The 7096-nt window shown below is 42.7% G+C and overlaps 1 pseudogene; it reads left to right on the top strand.

Annotated features, from left to right (window-relative positions):
* Positions 1-3680: 3680 nt before the first annotated feature.
* LOC148122276 (proline-rich protein 23A3-like) lies at positions 3681-6029 on the top strand (annotated as a pseudogene).
* The last annotated feature ends 1067 nt before the right edge of the window (positions 6030-7096 follow it).

The raw sequence follows: 7096 nt of genomic DNA on the forward strand, positions 1-7096 counted from the left end.
AATTGTTTTGACATCTTTAATACCAGTTCTTGGGAGACAGAGACAGGCAGATCTCTGAGTCCAATGGATACCTTGTCTACTTAGCAAGTTCCAGAACGACAAGAAATACACAGTTCAAACCTTGTCTACAATAATTTGTATGCTATTATTTCCACATTTAACACTGCTAGCTTTGTCTAGCCTATTTGCTGAAGAAAAAGAACTCCACAATACAAGATAGTTCAAATAATTCATGCATTTTCATAGTATCACAGTTTCTTTTCTATAGACCTTGTTCCTTTGACTGAAAATTTTCCTCGAGCTCTATGATGCACTCAGGAGATGTTAAAAGAGAATACCCACTTTGCATATGAATTTGTATGACTAAGTGTACACGAGAATTGATATAGCCCACACATGTAATCCCAGCACTCAGGCAGCTGAGGGAGGGAGGATTGTAAATCTGAGACAACCTGGACGATAGAGAAGGAAACTATCTAAAAATTAAAAATGTCTTCCTCAATGCATTTTTAGACCAGAAAAGTCAATGTCCTTTTCCTTTACCCAGGGCCGATGGTTATATCCCTACAGTGTTCACTGGTGTTCCCTCAGATTCCCAGGTCCTTGAACAAGGCTTAAAAGATACAAAGGTCCCCTTGTACTATATAAATGGTCTCCCAATATGTTCTGAGACTGAGACATAGTAGACAGGTCACATTTACGGATTCCCAGCCTCAAGAAGAGACACAAAAGTTTCAAAAGATGCTGCAATTCTGTCAAATCACAGTTGCGTTTTTGATATTTTAATTATTTACAAAGTAGCAGGTTTCCTCGTGATATTGTTGAGCATAGTTGCGGTTGACGCTCTCCCATTGCCTCCTCTCACTCATCTCTCTGTTCCCCATCTTGGTTTCAGAGCTCCCAAGTACCCTCAGTGACCCCGTTCATTTTCCTGTCCCACGTGTTCTGTCACCCGCCCACCTCTCTTCTAAAGTCTATTGTTTCTCCTCCCGTGGGTCCCTTTCTTGTTCTCTGACCTCTACACACCTTACTCCATTTAAGTACACATATAAAAATTCAAAGCTAAGATGTCCATATGAGGAAGATCAGGGGGCTCCTGCTTATAAGCCTAGGATATCTCACTTAACATGTATATTTTTCAGTTTTGTAAATATTCTTCACATTTTGTAAGTTCAGTTTTCTTTATGGCCGGATAAAATCCCACCTTATGCAGAAAACACATTTTCACCACCATCCACCACTTCGTGGACAGCGTAATAGTGTCTCAACTATCAAGTTGATGAAGCCTAGCAATCCCTGGTTCTGAGCATGTCCGTGGGAGACTACCTTGATCACATTCACTGAGATGGAAAGATGTGCCCACTGTAGGTGGCACCATTTCCTAGGCTGGAATCCTAATCCACACGGGAAAGGAGAAAGTGCTCTGAGCACCAGCATCCCTGCTCTCTTCTCTCTGACTGAATGCAGTGTGAGCAGCAGCTTCCAGCACCAGTGGCTTCACCAATCCCACCAGGATATAATGTAGCCTTGAACTCTGAGCCGAAATCAGCTCTTTCTCCCTGACGTTCATTTCATCATGGTATTTCAACACAGCCAAGGAAAAGTACGGACATCTCAGCTGATTCCATTTCCTTGCTATTAGGAATAGATCTGCCGTAAACATGGATGTGAAAGTGGCTTAAAACGTAGCCATTATTGATAGTATGGCCTACAATGGGACAGAAAATACTTCCTGCTCTGTGGCATAAACACCAACTCCAAATAGCCTAGACTCCTTGCTAAAGATAACAGAAAGTAGCTGGATAGTGCAGACAATGAGTACCATTCATTTTTGTCTTCAAAATGCCTTTTTCTGAATTAAGTCCTCACTCAGGTAACTGAGATTCTTTCTAAAAGAAACCAAGTGACCATGTGGATGCATGTGATTGCAATGACTAATCATGGACTTGAACTCTCAATGAAGAAGGGGAGAGAGGACCCAATGATATCATTGTCAATGAAAAGATATCACATGAAAAACAGCCTTTCATGAAGCCTGTTATTTGTTTGTTAGTTTGTTTTTATTTTTCAAGACAGGGTTTCTTTGTGGTTTTGAAGCCTGTCCTGGAGCTCACCGCATACAACAGGCTGGCCTTGAACTCACAGAGATCTACCTGCCTCGCCTCCAGGGTGCTAGGATTAATTTTAAAATCTCAATGATACTTTCTTCTTTCTTCCTTCTTGTTTTTGTTTTAAAAAAGGTCTTTCTACGCGGTCCTAAATGTCCTGAAACTCATTATGTAGTCCAGGCATACCACAAACCCACAGAAATCTTCTTGCCTCTGCCTCTGACATGATTAATGGGGTGTACTATTACAGCCAGCCTTCTTTATCTCAACTATCTATCTATCTGTCTGTCTGTCTATCTATTTATCTTTCGTCATTGTTTTGTTATTCTTCTTTTTCTCCTTCTTTCTTCTTGGCCATGGTTTCTCGAGACGGGGTTTCTCTGTTACAACACTGATTGCCATGGAACTTGCTTTTGAGACGAGGCTGGCCTAAAACTCACTGAGATCCACCTGTCTCGCCACCCAAGTGCTGGGATTAAAGGTGTGTGCCATCAGCACCCGGCTGCTTGTTTTGCTTTGTAAACACTGTCCCAATATGCGACCCCAGCGGGATTTAACATGAGATTCTCCTCATAATGCTGAAATCACATATTATCAACCACAGGACACATATGTACAGTGACATTTTCTCTGAAAAATGAAAAATAAATAATTTGATAAGCACTGAAGTTCAGAGAACTAAATATTTGGCGAGTGGGTGGGAAGCTAACTTTTCGGTGTGTGTGTGTGTGTGTGTGTGTGTGTGTGTGTGTTTTAAGAGGGAAGAGACAGGACCTCTCTTTATAGTCTCGAGTGTCCTAGAGCTTAGTAGATCAGTTTGGCAATTTCTAGGTGGTCTTATAAATTTCGAAACCACTCGAAAACAGGAATTGTAAAGGTCGGCCACATTGATGTTCTATTACAAATCTGTTAAAAAAAAAAAAAAAGCCGGCCCTGGTTGGGGGCACATGTCTTTAATCCCAGCACTCCGGAGGCAGAGGCAGGCAGATCTCTGTGCGTTCGATGCCAGCCTGGTCTACATGAGCTAGCTCCGGGATGGGCTACAAAGCTACAGAGAAACCCAGTCTCGAAAAACAAAATAAATAAATAAAAGCTGAGCACTGTTGGTACATCCTTTAAAACCAGCACTCAGGAAGCAGAGGCAGGCAGATCTCTGTGAGTTCGAGGTTTGCCCGGTCTACAGACAGAGTTTCAGACAGCTAGGGCTGTTACACAGAGAAAACCTGTCTAGAAAAACAAAACAAAACAAAACAAAAACAAAAACAAAAACAAAAACAAAAAAGACTCGAAAGATATTCTGGTGGTACTAGGACAAAAGCATTTCTCAAGTACAGCCTAGGCTACGGAAAGCCCAGCTCACACTCCTGGGTGGACCCTCTAAAATGGAGGCTCGAGGGGCGGAGCCTGGCGTGATATTTCGCGACTTCACTTTCCGGTCCAACACTTGCGATTTAATTGACGTCCAGGGTGTATCCGGTGGGACGTGAATAAAGCGCAGGACTCCAGAGCCAGTGACTGCAGCCGCTCTGCCAGCACCAGCGCCATTGTCCTCCCTGCACCCTGCGCCTCGACAGCCCCACAGCGCAGTCCACATGCTGAACATGCAGCCTAGCAGCTCCAGCACAGACCCCGCGCCCTGCTGGACACCGCAGCCACAAGGACCCAGCCCTGCCGAGCAATGCCAGCTCCAAGAGCCCCCGGCGCCACCCAGCCTGGAAGAGCCTGCAGGGTCCGCCAGCGATGCGCCCACCTCCGTGGTGTTCTTGGCCCCCGGCTGCTCCATGCAACTGCAGCTGGATGGCGTCGACCTGCTGCTGGAGCCGGATTCCACGTCGGTCCTGGAAGTGTCGCTCCCTGAACACACCATCATCCTGGTGCCCGAGGGCCTCCAGGATTCCTACCATCTTGGGCAGCCTGCGTTCTTGTCCGCCAGCCCGCAGGGGGGCGCTGTCCTGACATTGCCAGAGGACGACCTCCTAGTCCTACAGCCAGGATCCTCCTGTGTGTACATTCTAGAAAGTTCCTACCAAGAGGACTCCTGTCATGAGGATGCGGACTCTGGCTGGCTGTCACCCTGAATGGATCCTCCAGCTGGTCAGGCAAGTGAGCACCTTTCCTCCACCAACAGGATGCCCAGTCCTTGGCCTCAGGGCCACATCCCAGAACCATATCCTTCGGGGCCTTCCCCGAATGCAGAGCCATATTCTCCAAGGTCTATCTGGGACCAGGACAGCTACCTGTTGGGACCCTTTCCCAGCTCACCCCTGCAGCCCCTGCCTTCATCTCCTCCTCCAAGTCCCCAAGAACTGCGTCCTCCATCCTCTCCATGGTCCCCATGCAAGGCCAGGAAGCGACTGTTCAGTGAATGAACTGCGCTGCACAATTCCTGATGCCCCTCAAGTGAGAGACTGGCTTCCCAACGCCCTCGTGAATGGCTTTGCACAGCCTACAAGGTTAGAAGGGCACTCTTGTTTTGAACTGGACAGAATGCAGAACATTGCATTGATGGTTGGCTAGAAAGTCTGGAAGGAAGATCATCAGCACCAGATCACGTGCTGGTTGCTACTCACCTGCATTTGGTCTTTGAATTGACTGCTTACTTCGACTTTTTCTATATGGAAGTCACTCTCGGGCAGCCCTTGTTTTTCTCCCAACTTGAAGTACTTTCCCTCAAAACTTTACCCTATCATTCGCCTTTCCCCAACTTAATTTTTTGAGTCATTAATACTAGAATTAATTAGTCATTAATACTAGAAATCGTTTATGAGTTTACCTCTACTCCTCCTACCGTGCCAGCTATTTTGCCATGTACCCAGTCCTTACCGAGGTTCTTCCTCAACTGGGAAAATCTAGCAAATGGTTTCACCTCACAGATTCTGTTCTCTATGAAACAAACCTAGCAAGGGAAGTAATGATCAATGATCATGGGGTTTTTTTTGTTTGTTTTTGTTTTGGTTTTTTGGTTTTTTTGGGTTTTTTTTTCAATCTGCCTGCCTCTGCTTTTTGTGCTGGGATTAAAGGCTTGTGCCACCATTACCCAGCTCGTGTTATTTTTTTAAAGAAAAATAAATGGGGCTTTTCTTTATTTTAGAGGGGTTGTTCTGGGGTTTGTTTTGATTATGCTTTAGGAGGAGTTAGTTTTACCTTTTCTTTCAACAAGAAATAAGTCTTTTGATCTTATTTTGTGTATTTTTAATAATGTAATTCTCCAGTTCTGGGGGGATCATAATTCTAATGTTACAATAATTAGTTATTAAACTATATTGTTAGAATAATTAGAACATCTCAAATTTATGTTTTTCATTGTAACTAGGGTATAGATATGTCTCATGTTGATTTGATATCCAACAAAATTTATTAATTTCTTTACTAATCTTATGTACCTTCTTTTGGATGTTTGATAAAAACAGTTTCTCTACTGAGAAATTGGGGGCCTTTGACATATCTAAAACATCTTATTTTTCCTTAACATTTACTATGAAACAGTTAAGTTCAATTGAAGTGTATTTGTTAGGGACATTCCTATCATATAGAATGCAGTTACTTAAATTTTATAATAGAATATTAGCTTTTCTATAAATAGTTCTTAGATAGTCTTTTCCTGATGAAGATGTTACTTTATATTGTTTCTGATCATTAAAAAAAGTTAGATTCTATTGTTTTGGTTTTGGTTAAGTACTAAGACTTTGTCAAAATGTTGGATTTAATAATTGAATTAATTTGTATATTAAAAACTTGAGTATTAGTGTTCCTTCATGTATGAGCTATGTTGAGCCCTGAGCCTTTGGCACACACATAAAAAACACGGTCAAAACACAAATGAGACCGGGGTTGGGGCTAAGGACTTCGTAAAACTTAGGTCCTCTTTCAGAGGCTTGAGCAGAGATGGTTAGAAGCAGAAATGATGGTTAGAAGCAGAAATGATGGTAAGAAGGAGAAATGACACATTACACTGTCACATGGTAACATTTTAAGAGGATTTTTTTTGAGCACCGTGCTCCACGGTGTTTTCTCCATCAGTCCTTGTAGACAGAACATACAACAACTACGGAAGACCCTGTGCACCCCTGCTAGTCCGTAGGATTTCCTTCTGATTGACAATATACTCCGGGAAGGTTTTGATTTGGGAGGTTAGACAGTGTTTGAAGGGCTGATTGGTAGGGTTGGGTTTTTTGAGGAAGAATATCCCTGTGTAGTTCAGAATGCATTGAAACTCACCATGTAGGGAGATCAGCCCAGCCTCAAACCCACAGGGATATACTTGCCTCAGCTACCCAAGTGCTTGGATTACAGGCATATGGTACCAAATCTGGCTTCATTGTATACTTTTGTAAATATGTTTAGTGTAATCTTTTTTTGAGACAGGGTTTTTCTGTGTATCTCTGGCTGTCTTGGAACTCACTCTGAAGACTAGGCTGGCCACAAACTCACAGAGATCCGCCTGCATCTTGAATGCTGGGATTAAAAGTTTGAGCCACCAATGTCCTATTTTTTATTTTTTTTAATTATTGAGACAGAGTTTTATTGATTAACTCTGTCTATGCTTGGAACTCGTTTTGTAGAATAGCCTGGCCCACTTCTGCCTCCCGAGTACTGGGATTAAAGGTATGTGCCACCACTACCTAGCTTGCTGTTTGTGCTTTATCCAACACACTCTTAACTAATATTAAACTGTACCTAAGAAAATGACATACATATACATGTACATATATGTGTATTTTGTATGCATATATATATATATACAAAGAATATATATATATGTACATCAACGCACACATAACACATGAATACCTGAATGCCTCTCTAGCCAGAAGAATGCATTGGATTTCCTGCAATGAGAGTAAAAAACGGTTTGAGCTACCATCTGGGTACGGGGAAGAAAACTAGGGTCCTCTATGATAGCAACCAGTGTTCTTAACCACTGGCCCATTCCAAAACTGATCCATATTTTATAATGAAATAAATCAATACTGATAAAGCTGATATCA

This window comes from Myodes glareolus, chromosome 4, assembly GCF_982192425.1.
Source record: "Myodes glareolus chromosome 4, mMyoGla1.1, whole genome shotgun sequence".
Taxonomy (NCBI): domain Eukaryota; kingdom Metazoa; phylum Chordata; class Mammalia; order Rodentia; family Cricetidae; genus Myodes; species Myodes glareolus.